Here is a 15,012-nt window from a genome sequence, read left to right as displayed (position 1 = left end):
AGGCTAAAAATTCCAAATTTCTAAAAATACGCTTTAGATAAAAAAGTCCATCAAGCCTCGTCCGAATGACCTGAAATTTTGCACACACATCACATTCAACACTACAAAGCTACTCCAACTTCCAGAATTCTATTCAGAACCTTGGATCAAAATCTCACTATCGAACAGGAAACTTCAAAATTCGACTTTCGGCATTTCAAGCCTAAATTAGCTACGGACCTCCAAAACACAATCTGATCACGCCCCTAAGCCCGAAATCACCCAATGGAGTTAACGAAGCCATCAAAATTCCATTCCGAGGCCGTCTTCATAATGTTCTGACTTTGGTCAACTTTCCAATACTTATGCTCTCATTTAGGGACTAAGTGTCCCCAAACCCTCCGAAACTCAAAACCGAGCATCCCAACAAATAAAAATAGCAGAGATAACCACGGGGAAAGTAGTTAAGAGGGGATCGAGGCGTAAATTCTTAAGACGACCGCCGAGTCGTCACAATGATTGAAACGCATATATGGTTTGTGTCCGGGCGGTTCCAAATGATTTTTGGATGCTAAAATGAACATTCTTTCGTTTCTGATTTTCTGATATAAAATAATTACGAAAATATCAATTTTTATACCTTAAATTTTTAGACTTCATTTAAAACTTTAAAACATCATATCTCCTTCATTTTTAGGTCAAATTGGGTGATTCAAAAGTCTAACTTGACTGAACTTTCACAAGGAAGCCATTTGAGGCATCGAGAATGAGTTTTGAGATTGTTTGGCACATAAAACAAGGAAGAAAAACTGAGCAAAAATATTTAATACCAAGGGTTTGTTCATTTGGTCATATTTTGAGTTGGGGAGCTCGGATGTGGGCAATGTTTGAGGCGATTTTCACCATATGAATTGGTTTCGAGCCGTTCAGTGGCCAGTATGCACGAATGGCATTTTGGAGCATCGTTTGTCTTGCTCGGTATTGGATTTGGCTTGTTCGAGGTAAGTAACACTTCTAAACTTGGTGTTGAGGGTATGAACCCCTGAATTACGTGTTATGTGATTAGTGTTGAGGTGACGCGCATGCTAGGTGACGGGCGTGTGGGCGTGCACCGTGTAGATTGTGATTTAGTCGATCTCATGGAACTATGCAGCTATCTTATCTGAACATTTCTACTGTACTCTATGTGTTAGAGCACCTGCGCTGTAATTGATGCTAGAAATCATGTTTAGGCTATACGCCGTTACTAGTGGGACCCATAGTGGTCGTTCTTTGTTGTTGAGTTATTTTCTTTATTTCAGTTATGTACTCAGTTGCATTCATCATTATATATCATATCTAAGTCTCTGTTATTGTTTATTGTCACATCTCATATCATTATTTTGGACTGCCCATCATGAGTGTTGTGAGTTGAGAGACTGAAGAGATTGATGACTGAGTAAGGTTGAGGGTCTGATTGTGAGGATATTGACACTACAACATGTGAGTTGTTCATGCAGCATGTGAGTTATCAGTGCGGATTATAGTGCTTGGGCTGAAGGAGCCCCTCTGGAGTCTGCACACACACCCCGTGAGCGTAGGTACCTATTGAGTGCGAGTGCGAGTGGGGATGGGGAGGGGGAGGGGGGATCAGGTTGCACGCCGCAACGATATATGTGGATCGGGTTGCACGCCGTAATAATATATATGGATTGGGTTGCATGTCGCAACGAGCTTTATGGCTATATATATGTTAATTGGGTTGCACACCGCAACGAGACTTATGGCTATATATATGTGAATCAAGTTGAACGCCACAACGGGCATTATGACTATATGTGAATCGGGTTGCATGCCGCAGCAAGTAGTGTACAATGCTGAGTGACTGAGTGTGCTGGGTATTGAGCATGGTGAGAAAGAATGCGAGACAGTGAGATTGAGTACTCTGAGAGTGTGACTACATGAATTCATCATTGAGATGCATTGCATTTGACATGCGTACTTGAGATACATACATAGAGATTCATTTCATTCTACTATCCGGTTTAGGTGACACTCATAATTTCACCTATATATTTACATGTAGGCATAGAGAGGTACTTTCCTCATGCTATCTGAAGTTGAAATATCTTATTTATTTTTGAATTTTTTTTTTGGGAAAAATTCACAGTTTTCAAACTTACTCATATTTCTGGCAATTTTGGTAAGAGATTTGGGTTTTTACTGTTATACTTGAAAAGCATGCCTATTTTCTGGAATTGTGATCGAGCTGAACATTTTATATCTGAGTTAATTCTTTTACTACTTGCATTATGTTGTTATGAACTATTGTTGGATATTGGAGTTGGACACCGACCTATGTTCCAACTCATCACTACTTTCAACCTAAGTTTAGGTTTATTACTTATTGAGTACATGGGGTCGGTTGTACTCATACTACACTTCTGCACCTTGTGTATAGATTTGGATGCTGACGTTGTTGTGTATGTGTGCCGACTGGGCCATTCATCTCATGAGTTACCGCTTTGTTTTCCCCATTTCTGCTTCTTTATGCTTTGTGTATCCGTGTTATGTGGTATCGGGTTGGATGGATCGAATTCAAAATGATTTTGGTAAGGTTTGAGACACTTAGTCTCTTTTAAGGAAGCTTAAGTTGGAAAAGTCAATCGGACGTTCACTTATGTGTTAGAGGGCTCGGATGCGAGTTATGATGGTTCAGTTAGCTTCGGGAGGTGATTTGGGACTTAGGAGCGGGATCAGAATGAGTTTTATAGGTTCAGAGTAGATTTAGGCTTGAATTGGCGAAGTTGATATTTTGGCGATTTTCGGTTGGTAGGCGAGATTTTGATATAGGGATCAGAATGGAATTCCGAGAGTTGCAGTAGTTCTGTTGTGTCATTTGGGATGTGTGTGCAAAATTTCAGGTCATTCGAACGTAGTTTGGTTGGGTTTTTGATCAAAAGCAGAATTTGGAAGATTTTGGAAACTTAGGCTTGAATCCGAGGTGTTTTGGTTGATTTGATGTTGTTTAAGGTGTTTTGAAGATTGGTACAAGTTTGAGTAAGGTTTTGGGATATGTTGGTGCCTTTGGTTGAGGTCCCAGGGGCCTCGAGTGGTCAATCGGACCATTTCGTGAAGTTTGGAATTGCAGAAATCTGATGTTCAGTGTTGCAGACAATAGAGACCTTCGCATTCGCAAAAGGGGAGCCGTGATCACGAAGGGTTAGATGGTCAAGGCTGGATTTTGGCCTTCGCGTTCGCAAGAAAGGTTTCATGTTCACGAAGGGCTGGGAAGTGATGCATCGCGTTCGCGAGAAGGGTAGCACGTTCCCGTAGAGGAATTGGATCAGCTGGGTTTGTGGTCGAGTTGTTCATCGCGTTCGCGAGAGAGGGAGTGCGTTCGCGAAGAGTAAGTCTTAGGAACCATCACATTCGCGATGGCCTTGTCGCGTTCGCGTAAGAGGATTTTGGTCAAAGTCATGTTTGTGTTTCGCGAACGCGAGGCATTGACCGTGTTTGCGAAGAAGGAACTAAATGCCTGGGCAGAAAGTTTTTAAGGTCGTCTTGTGCGCGACTGTGGGGTTTATTTCCTCCATAGTTGGTCGTTTTTGGATCTTTTTGAAGGAGATTGAAGAGGGATTCAAGGGGGAACAATTGGAGGTAAAAATTTTGGACTTAAAACTCGATTCTAATGTGAATTCCAGCTAAATAATCATGGAAATTAAGCCAACAATTGAAGAACTAGGGCTTGGAAATTTAGACATTTGATTGAGGATTTGAAGGACTATTTGAGATCGGATTTCAGAACTTTTGATATGTATGAACTCGTGGAGAGATAAGGAATCTATTGATGTAAAAATTATCGAATTTCGAGATGTGGACCCGGGGTCGGGTTTTGGTAATTTCGGGATTTGTGTCGTATTTTGATTATTTTCGCTTGGGCTTCGTTCCCTTAGCATATTTTGACATCCTCGTTCAGATTTTGGATATATTCGACGCGAGTGGAGGCCGATTCGAGGGGCAAAGGCATCGCGAGCTAGAGATTTGACCGATTCGAGGTGAGTAATGATTGTAAATGATGTTCTGAGGGTATGAAACCCCGGACTTGCACATCGTTACGCTATATTGAGGTGACACACACGCTTGATGACGAGCATGGGGTCGTGCACTATTGGGGATTGTGACTTAGTCCATCCCAAATGACTATTTTACCGCGTATTTGATTGAAATCTATTTGCTATCATCATGATTTGGACTGAATGTCATATTTGGGTCTTGTGCCAACTATTTGAACCATTCGGGGATTTATACTTGAACTCAGTCATGTTATATTTTACTGTTTTCGTACTCAGCCATGTTTACTCTATTTTAACACTTACATGATCTTTTAAATGATATTTTTGGGCTTTGAATCATGATTTACTATTGCCTGAGTGGCTTGTGAGGATTTTGACTGAGTAAGGCTGAGGGCCTATGTTGTGAGGAAATATTTGATACTGATTATGAGGCCGGGGGCCTAAGATATGTATGCCACGAGGTGGCTTGATTGATATGAGGATGAGGGCCTAGTGATGATGCTACGAGGTGGCTTGATATTGCGCTTGGGCCGTAAGGGGCCCCTCCAAGAGTCTGTATACCCCCGTGAGCGCGGGTATCCATTGTGATGTGACATTGAGCCCGAGGGGCTGGTATTGTTCTATGTGATTGCCCGAGGGGCTGGTACCGTTCTGGGATGTTGCCCGAGCGGCGGATTTATTGATACTGTGCCTGAGGGGCGAACCTTTATATGTTTACTTTTCATAATTGACTGTCAATTACCTGCTTAATTATTGAAAAAAAGGCTTTTCATGAAACTATGTTTGAGTTAAAGAATTTTACCTATCTTTCACTGGTTTACTGTTTTTAATTGTTTTACTGCTTCATTATAGAATACTTTGTGCCTTACGTGATTTCTTGCTTTCATTCTTTATTTATATTTGTTACTCACTGAGTTGGAGTACTCACTTTACTCCCTGCACCCCTGTGTGCAGATTCGGGCATTGCGAATCCTGCTAGTGCGAGTTGAGAGTTCCCGGCTGATATCGGAGTCCACGAGCTAGCTGCTTGACGTCTGCAGTCCCGTGTTTCTCCTCCTTTATCATTTCTATCTCTTTTCGGACATTTGTACTAGCTTATAGACTTAGCAGACTTGTATTATGACTTATAGATGCTCATGACTAGTGACACCCCAGTATCGGGCTATGTTGGGTTATCCTTCCGTATATTTATGATATTATCTGCTACTTAATACTATTAAATCATATTTTAGACTGTTTTCTTGTTGTTTAACTGTTTAACATCGAATTGGGAATAATTGGCTGGCGTTGTCTTCATGAGAGGCATCATCACGAACGGGTTCGGGTTTAGGGTCGTGATAGTGTGATGAGAGCTAGCATTGAAATTGTACATGCGTTCCGGTTATAGCTGGCTCTTGTTCATGGTAGCTCTAGACTTATGAAAATCTATTTATGTATAATTCAGACAAATGATTTGTTTATTTTTACACTAGCTTTGTAAATTCTAATTCTTAGAAGCTCATGATTTGTACTACTAGTCCTCGGGAATTCTTGTATAAAAGCAATTTTATTATCATTTCTTTCTCGAAAAATCTCATAGATTTGGTTGGTTGTTAATTGGCTTACCTAGCGGGTTGGGTTAGGTGTCATTACGACTAGTTAGATTTTGGGTTGTGACAATCACCTGCTCTAGAGTACGGGCGGCGGGAGTTTTAGTACCTCCCCCGTCCTGAGAAGTGGCTTCTAGGGCTGGAACAGAGACCGCTTGAGCAAGGCTGGTGCACACCGTCAAAATCTGAGCCAAAACTTCCTGACGGCCTGGAATCACAATGGGCACAGCTGGTGCCTGATCTTGTCCCACTAGCTCCACCGTATTTGGTACCTGCTCCTGAGCTAGAGCGACTAGTGGATCTGCAGGTGCTGCTCTAGCTGTTGAACGAGCTGCACCTCTACCCCTACCACGGCCTCGGCCTCTCAGGGCCCTAGATGGTGGCACTGGTGGTTGTCCGTCCTGTCCGGTAGAATGTGTCCTCACCATCTAAGAGAGTAGAATACAGAAGTTTAGTTACCGGAATCAACAAATCTACATGATAAGAATACAAGAATTTGAAGTTTCCTAAGGGTTCGGCAGCCACAACCCAAATCTAAGGTTAAGTTTCCTAAGGTTATGTAATCTAGGCTCTGATACCAACATGTCACAACCCAAAACTTAGCTTGTCGTGATGGCGCCTAATGTGGTATTAGGCAAGCCGACACCTCAAAACTTTTCCAAACACTTTTAAATGAAAAATAAAATAACACAGGTTTAAATCATCAAAACTCTCAAAGACTGGATAGAAAGTCAAGACCCAATACGGAAATTCCCAACATCAGGGTATCACTAAGTACATGAGCGTGTATACAACACAAGTCTGCAAATACTGTCCATGAAAGACTAAAACTAAATACTTAAGGTTGAAAGATAGGAAAGGAGAGACAAGGTCTGCAAATGCCGGGCAGCTACCTTGGAATCTCCAAAAGATCAAGCTACAAAGAGAATTCGAAACCCACCGTGTCCAGACACACCTGGATCTGCACACGAAGTGCAGGGTGTAGCGTGAGTACAACCAACTCAGTATGTAACAAGAAAAAATAATAGACTGAAAGTAGTGACGAGCTTCACGAATATAGTTCAATTACAGAAATTACAACATGGGAAAATAGGCATGCTTTCGAGTTCGACAATTAAGGCCAAAAGAGTTAATTCACGTCAAGTTCACTTGAAACAGGATATAATATTTTTCAGAAATTATATGATAGTGATATATGACAGCTGAAGTACAATAGTAATGAAATCAAGTGCAAAATCTCAAAGCAATAGTGACTCAGTCCTCCCATGCACACAAACCTCACAGTCACTCATTCCTCACAATCTCTCATTCTTCTCAGTCGCTTGGCACATGGTACTCGTACTCAGTAGGTACCTGCGCTCACTAGGGGTGTGTACAAACTCTGGAGGGGCTCCTTCAGCCCAAGTAGCTATAACATGCCAATCATGGTATAAATCGATAAAACATGATGCGTGCGCACCACTCTCATAAATATCCTCACAATAAGGCCCTCGGTCTCACTCAGTCATCAATCTCTCTAGCCTCTCGGGCTCTCAATAATCATGATAATAAGCCCAAACATCGATGATATAATGTATCAATAAAGAACAATAGAAACTGAAATATAATATGCAAGTAAAACAGCGATTGAATATAAAACAACAATTTATCAAATAATTCAACATGTGACATGACCTTTATGGGCCCCTACAGTACCAAAACATTTCCTAAACATGATTTGCAGTTCAATTTCTATAACACATGAAGAATATACGAATAACAATAGAGTATTCAACTATACAATTCCATGGAATTGACCAAGTCACAATTCCTACTGTGCACGCCCACATGCCCGTCACCTAGCATGTGCGTTACCTCAACACCAATCACATGATACGTAATACGGGGTTTCATGCCCTCAGAACCAAATTTAGAATTGTTACTTACCTCAACTCGTGCAAATCTCTACTCCAACATACCCTTGCCTTACAAATCAGCCTCCAATGCCCCGAATCTAGCCACAGACAATTCGGTACAATCAACACGAGCTAAAAGAATCAATTCCAAAAGAAAGTACTAAGTTATTAATCAAAGTCAAAAGTCGACTCCAAAGCCGCCCCCATTTTACATCTCGGAATTCGATAAAAGTCACAAAATCCAAAAGCCCATTCATCCACGAGTCTAACCATAGAAAATTTTCCAAATTCTGACACTAAATCGTCACCCAAATCCCAAATTAAGCTCTCCAAATCCCTAGCCTCAAACTCCCAAATTCCACCTTAAATACATACAAACTAGGTAGGAAATTCAATGGAGAAACAAGATTATCAAACAAAAATGAGCACAATTGACTTACCTCAAGAAACCCCTCCACAATCCTCTCAAAAGTCGCCCAATCCCGAGCTTGAAATATTCAAAATGAAGAAAAAATCGGAAACCCTTGCATTTAAGGTTCTATCCAACCTTTTCTCTTCTGCAAAAACTTAACCGCATCTGCATCGTTGAAGCGAAAATCCTCTCGCTTCTGTGGTGAACCACTGGAGCTGGGCCTCCGCTTCTGCGATCCTACCCTCTCATCTGCGCAATCGCAGGTGCGGAATTCCCATCGCACCTGCGCAAACTCCCCCACTGGCCAACTCCGCTTCTGTGCCCATCACACCGCATCTACGATCACGCAGGTCTGGAAAATCCTCCACACCTGCGACCACAATCTTCCCTACTCCTAGCCACATCTGCGCTCCTCAGCTCGCACCTACGACCAAATCTTCGCAGGTGCAATTGCACTAGAAGACTCCCAGCTTCAGCAGTCTTTCAAACTCCTAATTCGATCTGTTAACCAACCAAACTCCACCTGTGGCCCCAGGGACCTCAACCAATTATACCAACCAGTCTTAAAACACGATATGGACTTAGTCTAGCCTTTAAATCACATCAAACAATATCAAAAACCCGAATTGCACCCCAATTCAAGCCTATTGAAACTAAGGAAATCCAACTGCTTCAAACGATGCCGAAACCTATCAAATCATGTTCGATTGACCTCAAATTTTGCACACATGTCACAAACCACACCACGGACCTGCTTAAACTCCCGAAACCCCAATCCGAGCCCGACATCCACAAAGTCCACTCTTGGTCAAATGTTTAAATTTTCAACTTCCGTCATTTCAAGCCTAATTCCACTACAGACCTCCAAATCACTATTCGGACACGCGCCTAAGTCCAAAATCACCCGACGGAGCTTGCGGAACCATCAAAACTCCATTTCGGAGTCATTTCCCTTTAGCGTATCGGGGCCTCTGGACTTAAGAAGATGCCTATGATTGTGTTCAGTTTTTGCAAAGGTAATATGAAAGCCTTTGTGGTGGAGGATTTTGGCTAATTTTAAAATAGGGCTAATGTGGGTTTGGGCAGGATATGGTATGCAAACTGCATGAGGCTTGTCTAAATCATTAGCACTAATGGAACACATTCTTTAGTTTCCTTATTGAGTTATCTTTCTTTCAAACAGAAATACGAAAGATTGGTATGACTTTGGCAAGTGGATGAGGATGCATATATTTATAGACGATATAAAAAGAGGCAACATCTTTATACTCCTTCCTAATTTACATATAGCCTTATGGTACTTTACATAATGGCCTTACTTTTGATATTGTCCACATATGCAATAACATTTTGCCACAACATCATAATAACATATTACTAACGGCATGCAACAAGTACAACCCCGTGTTGCAAACTACTTGGAAGGAATTAAATTGTCTACCGTGTTGCAAAATTTTGGCCATTCCTTCCAAAATGATAGACATAGCAGCTAAGCTCAATCTGCTAGGTATGCGTCTATTTTTCAGATACGCTAGCATATTGACAAACATATGGCCTAAATTAGTGACTAGATTTCTTGAATATTATAGAGCAGGCACGACACATTTCAATGCCGCATATTAGCCAAGTAAAATCACAACAGTTGTTACGTGTCATGATATAGGGGCGTAGTTTTGCCCACTTTTAAATCACATCCAATTTTATGCATTTTCTTCTACTTTTGGATTTCTTTTAAGCAAACAAACAAAAAAATTAATTAAAGTATCTTCTCTTAAAGGTTGTGTTCCTTTAAAATAGTAACGAACTTTTTGTATGTGAATTTAAACGTTATTGCCTTTACCTCAAAAGGCATATTTTCTTATTAATAACAACAGTAAAAAGTATATAGCTCCTATTCTGTCTTCCTAAAATAATTTATTTCTATGGCAACTAGTTCTTGAATGCACACCCTACTTCTGAGTGTTGTAAAATGATTGAAGAACAAAATCAATATTGAAGAACTTAGATTGTCAATATTGGTAGCAATACCTTCTTGTAATCATGTTATTTCCTTTCTATTCCTTTTATGTTTTTTCTGTTATTGAGAGAGTTTGAACCATGCAGAGATTAAAGGTTGATGAACCGAGTTTGAAAATGTCATTGGTTTCTGTTATCTAAAAATATTAACTCTTTGAAAAATGAAAGAATTTAAAGAGTTGATGAGATCCAAAATAAGATAATAATTCTGTCATCGGAATATCCAAATATTATTTGTCTTATTAATATATATTTTTATTTCCAGCGGATATTAATGTCACGACCTGGAAATTTCACCCTCGGGACCACGATGACGCCTAACATTTCACTTGCCATACAAGCTAACGTTAAAATAGTTTATCCATTTTTTATAGCTCAAATAAAAAAATTATGAAGAAACTGAAATAGCTGAAATCTGAAGTAAAGTGCGAAAAACCATAACGACTGAAATATCTCATACAGCCCTGCATCTGGTGTTACAAGTACACGAGCTACTAGAAGTTCTACAATTTGTGTCTGAAATAAATATAATTATCTCGAATGAAATGAACAGTAATAAAGGAAAGAGGAAGGGCTCTTCAAGGTCTGCGGACGTCAGCAGATCTACATCAAGTCTCCGAATGATAGTCCTAGCTAGCGCACTTAATGTAGTTGGGACCAGTACCAAAATCTGCACAAGAAGTGCACAGTGTAGTATGAGTATAACCGACCCAATATACTCCGTAAGTGTCGAGCCTAATGTCACGACCCAAAATAAACCGTCATGATGGCGCCTATCGTGGAACTAGGCCAGCCACAACTCAACATCTCAATACATTAAAAACTTTGAACATAAAGACGGAAGCAATTAATATTTAAGAAAAAGCCTTTTTGAAAACAGAAATAATCCAAAATATGATACAATCCATCCCAAAACCTAGTTGTCACAGAGTACATGAGCATTTATACCAGAACAGTCTACTATAGAGTCTAGGGAATATAACTGAAATACAGATAGAGATAGTGAAGGAGAGTCAAGGCCTGCAAACCCCATACAGCTACCTCGATAGTCTTTGAGATCTAACTCCTCAATCAGCAGCCGTAGTGACCAGAAGCGCCTGGATCTACTCACGAGGTGCAGATAGTAACGTGAGTACAACCAACTCAACAAGTAATAGGTCCAACCTTTGGACTGAAAGTTAGTGACGAACTCAACCGGTATAGTTAAAATAGAAATAATAGTGCAGAAGCGTAGGCATGCTCTCAAGTTAAATAGATAATTCAAAATAGTGAAATACATCAGATCTGAACAATGTGAAGAATATAACTCTTGTATCTCTACATTCCAATGCACATGTTGTATGTAATGCACCATGCTGACAACCTCATGTGCTCACACTCTCAATTACTCAACCACTCGGCACTGTATATGTCACATACGACCCATGGAAGATCAATTCCGGAATACATACATCACTGACCATCAGTCACCCAGTGCTGAGGAAGGCTAATCCAACCCCATGGAGAAGATTTATCTCCAAGTATCAAGTGGTTCGGACACTGACCAGGTCTAGGGAAGATCCATCCCTTAATAATATCAACCTGGGGATGTGTACAGACTCCAGAGGGGCTCCTACAGCCCAAGCACTATCATAAAATCAGTATAACCACTGCGCGTGCAGCCCAATCCCATAACTGTCACTCATAATCAGGCTCTCAACCTCACTCAGTAATCAATCTCTCCAATCTCACTCAAAGGCTCAGAATGTCATAAAACTAGTCCGAAACAATGATATAATGTATTAATCAAAAATAACTGAGACTGAGATATAATATGAAATGAATAAATGTGACTAAGTACGAAATATCAATGAAATCATTAAGGTGACAACAAGAAAACGACTACTATGGGTCCCAATTATACTGGCATAAAGCCCAAACATGATATCTAGCATGATTGACAACTCAATTACTTTATCACATGATGAAAATACAGATATCAACAAGATAGAATCACTGTACAATACCATAGAATCAACCGGTCACAATTTTCACGGTGCACGCCTGCATGCCCGTCACTTGGCATGTGCCTCACTCCATTACCAATCACATAACACATAATTTGGGGTTTCGAACTCTCAGAACCAAGTTTGAAAGTGTTACTTACCTCAATCCGGGTAAAATTCTACTTTGACTCTCAAATCGGTCTCCAAACATCCCGAATCTAGCCACAAGCGGGGCAATACAATTAATATAGGCTAAAGTGATCAACTCCACAAGAAAAAAATTAAATTATAGCCAAAAATCCGAAATCGGCTCAAAACCGCCCCTCCGGGCCCACGTCTCGAAATCCAATAAAGGTTACAAAACCCGAAAGCCCATTCACTCGCGAGTCTAACCATACTAAATTTATCCAAATCCGATAACAAAATCCTATTCAAAATCTCAATAATCTAACTCAAGAACTCTTCCTTTTTTCCCTCAATTTTCCACCTCAAATCACAAATTAGATGATGAAATTAAAGGCATAATCATGGAATTTAGCTAAAACAAAGTAAGAATCTGTCACGACCCAATTCCCGAACCCGATCGTGATGGCGCCTCTCGTAAAGACAAGGCCAGCCAGACCAAACAGAACACCTCTTTAAACAGTTAAATATCATAAATAGTTCTAAAGCATGATATAATATCCATAAATTGTGGAATTAACGATAACAACAGTAGAAACCATCCAGACACAGCCAAACCGGGGTGTCACAAGTCATGAGCAACTAAGAAATCCAGATACAAATCTACTGAACACTAAATCCGATACAATAGTTCTACAAACATGAAAATGACAAGATAAGGGAGGCACGGGGCTACGAACGCCAATAGCTACCTCGTAGTCTCCGAATCACTGCCTGAACTGGGAGAATCAACACTCAGGAGCGGACTTTGCGATGCCTGAATCAGCACACATGGTGCAGGGAGTAATGTAAGTACTCCGACTCAGTGAGTAATAATTATAAATAATGGCTGAAAGTATGAAATCACGTAAAGGCACAAAGCAATTCTATATCAAGTAGTAAAATCACTTAAAGCAGTAAATTAGTGAAGAAATAAAATGATATTCCTTTTTAAAAATAAGTAAAACAGGTAATTTAACAGGTAAATAACAAGTAGAAATCTGCCCCTCGGGCACAATATCAATCACTCAGAACAGTATCAGCCCCTCGGCCTCACTCTCAGTATAGTATCAGCCCCTCGGGCTCACTCCCAAATCATGATGGGTACCCCCTCTCACTGTGGGTGTGCAGACTCTGGAGGGGCCCCTTACGGCCCAAGCGCTATATCAAGCCACCTCGTGGCATCATCACTCGGCACTCGGCCTCACATCACTCAAGCCACCTCGTGGCATATAAAGTATCTTAGGCCCTCAGCCTCATATCACTCAGCATATCCTCACATATGGCCCTCGGCCTCACTCAATCCAAAAACTATCACAAGCCCCTTGGGCATTAGTAAAACAGTAGTTCTCAACCCAAAACATGATGTAGAAATATCAGTTAAGTTTCAAATATGAGTAAAAGTGGTTGAGTTTGTAAAATAGTAGATATCAACAGGACTGAGTTCAAATAATAAGTCAAGCAGTGAGGAAACAGTGATAAAAATCCCCGAAGAGTTCAAATAGTTGGCACGAAGCCCAAATATGGCAATCAGCCCAAATCATGATGATAACAAATGAATTTCAGTCAAATACGCGGTAAAATCATCAATTGGGACGGACCAAGTCACAATCCCCAGTAGTAAAAGACCCCACGCTCATCATCCAGCGCATATCTTGCCTCAATATAGCACTACGATGTGCAATCCGGGGTTTCAAACCCTCAGGGCATCATTTACAATCATTACTCACCTCAAGCCGGCCAAAACTCTAGCTCGCTATGCCCTTGCCTCTCAAATTGGCCTCCTCGCATGTTGAATCTAACCAAAACCACAACGAATACATCACAATAGGCTAAGGGAACAATACCCAATCGAAAACAATCGAAAAATATCAAAAATCCCGAAATTGGGAAAACCCGAGCCCCGGGCCTACTTCTCGAAACTCAGAAATTTTCACATCAATGGGTTTCTTATCTCGCCCCGAGTCTATACATATCAAGAACTCTAAAATCCGAGCTCAAATGGCCCATCAAATCCCAATTTAAAATTTCCAATTTCCAAGCCCTAGTTCTTCTCCTTTTTTTGCTTAAATTTCATGAATTTCTAGGTTAATTTCACAATAGAATCACGTTTTTGGTTCATAAACTTACCTCCAATCAATTCTCCTTAAATCCCTCTTCAATCTCCCTCAAAGAGCTCTCAAAATAATCAACTATGGTGGAAAATGGCTCAAAATCGCGGAGGAAATGTCTTATAGGCTTTCTGCCTAGTTCTGATATTCCTTCTTCGCGAACGCGGTCAACGTCTCGTGTTCGCGAAGCACAAACTTACGTTGACCAATTTTTGCCATACGCGAATGCGTCACACCAATCACGAACGTGATGCTTCTGCCTCCTACACCTTCGCGAACGCGACAACCTTACGCGAACGCGATGAACAAAATGCCTTGGACCCCAATTTGCTCTACATGATCGCGAGTGCCTTCTCGAGAACGCGATGCACTGCTTCCCATCCTTTCGCGAATGCGAGGCGCCTCTCGCGAACGCGAAGGCTTAATTCTGATCTTCCTCAAATCCTTCTACGCGAACGCGACATACCCCTCGCGAACGCGAAGGGTTATTTTCTGCAACACCTAAACTCCCAAAATCTGCAACTTTTCAAATTAGAAAATGGTCTGATTGACCACCCGAAACTCATTCGAGGCCCCCGAGACCTCAACCAAGAGCACCAACACGTCCTAAAACCTCATTTAAACTTGTTCCAATTATCAAAACAACTCAAACAACACCAAAACCATCAATTCTCATCGAATTCAAGCCTAAGTTTTCTAAAAACTTCCGAAATACGCTTTCGATCAAAAACCCAACCAAATCGCCTCCGAATGACCTGAAACTTTTCACACACATCCCAAATCACCTAACGAAGATACTGCAACTCTT

The 15,012-nt window shown here is 40.9% G+C and overlaps 1 pseudogene; it reads right to left on the bottom strand.

The window, feature by feature from the left end:
• Nucleotides 1-9,095, bottom strand: part of LOC107765792 (7-deoxyloganetin glucosyltransferase-like) — a 103,041-nt pseudogene extending 93,946 nt beyond the window's left edge.
• Nucleotides 9,096-15,012: the final 5,917 nt, after the last annotated feature.

This window comes from Nicotiana tabacum, chromosome 16 (assembly GCF_000715075.1).
Source record: "Nicotiana tabacum cultivar K326 chromosome 16, ASM71507v2, whole genome shotgun sequence".
NCBI lineage: Eukaryota > Viridiplantae > Streptophyta > Magnoliopsida > Solanales > Solanaceae > Nicotiana > Nicotiana tabacum.
This window is presented reverse-complemented; position numbering and strand designations above follow the sequence as displayed.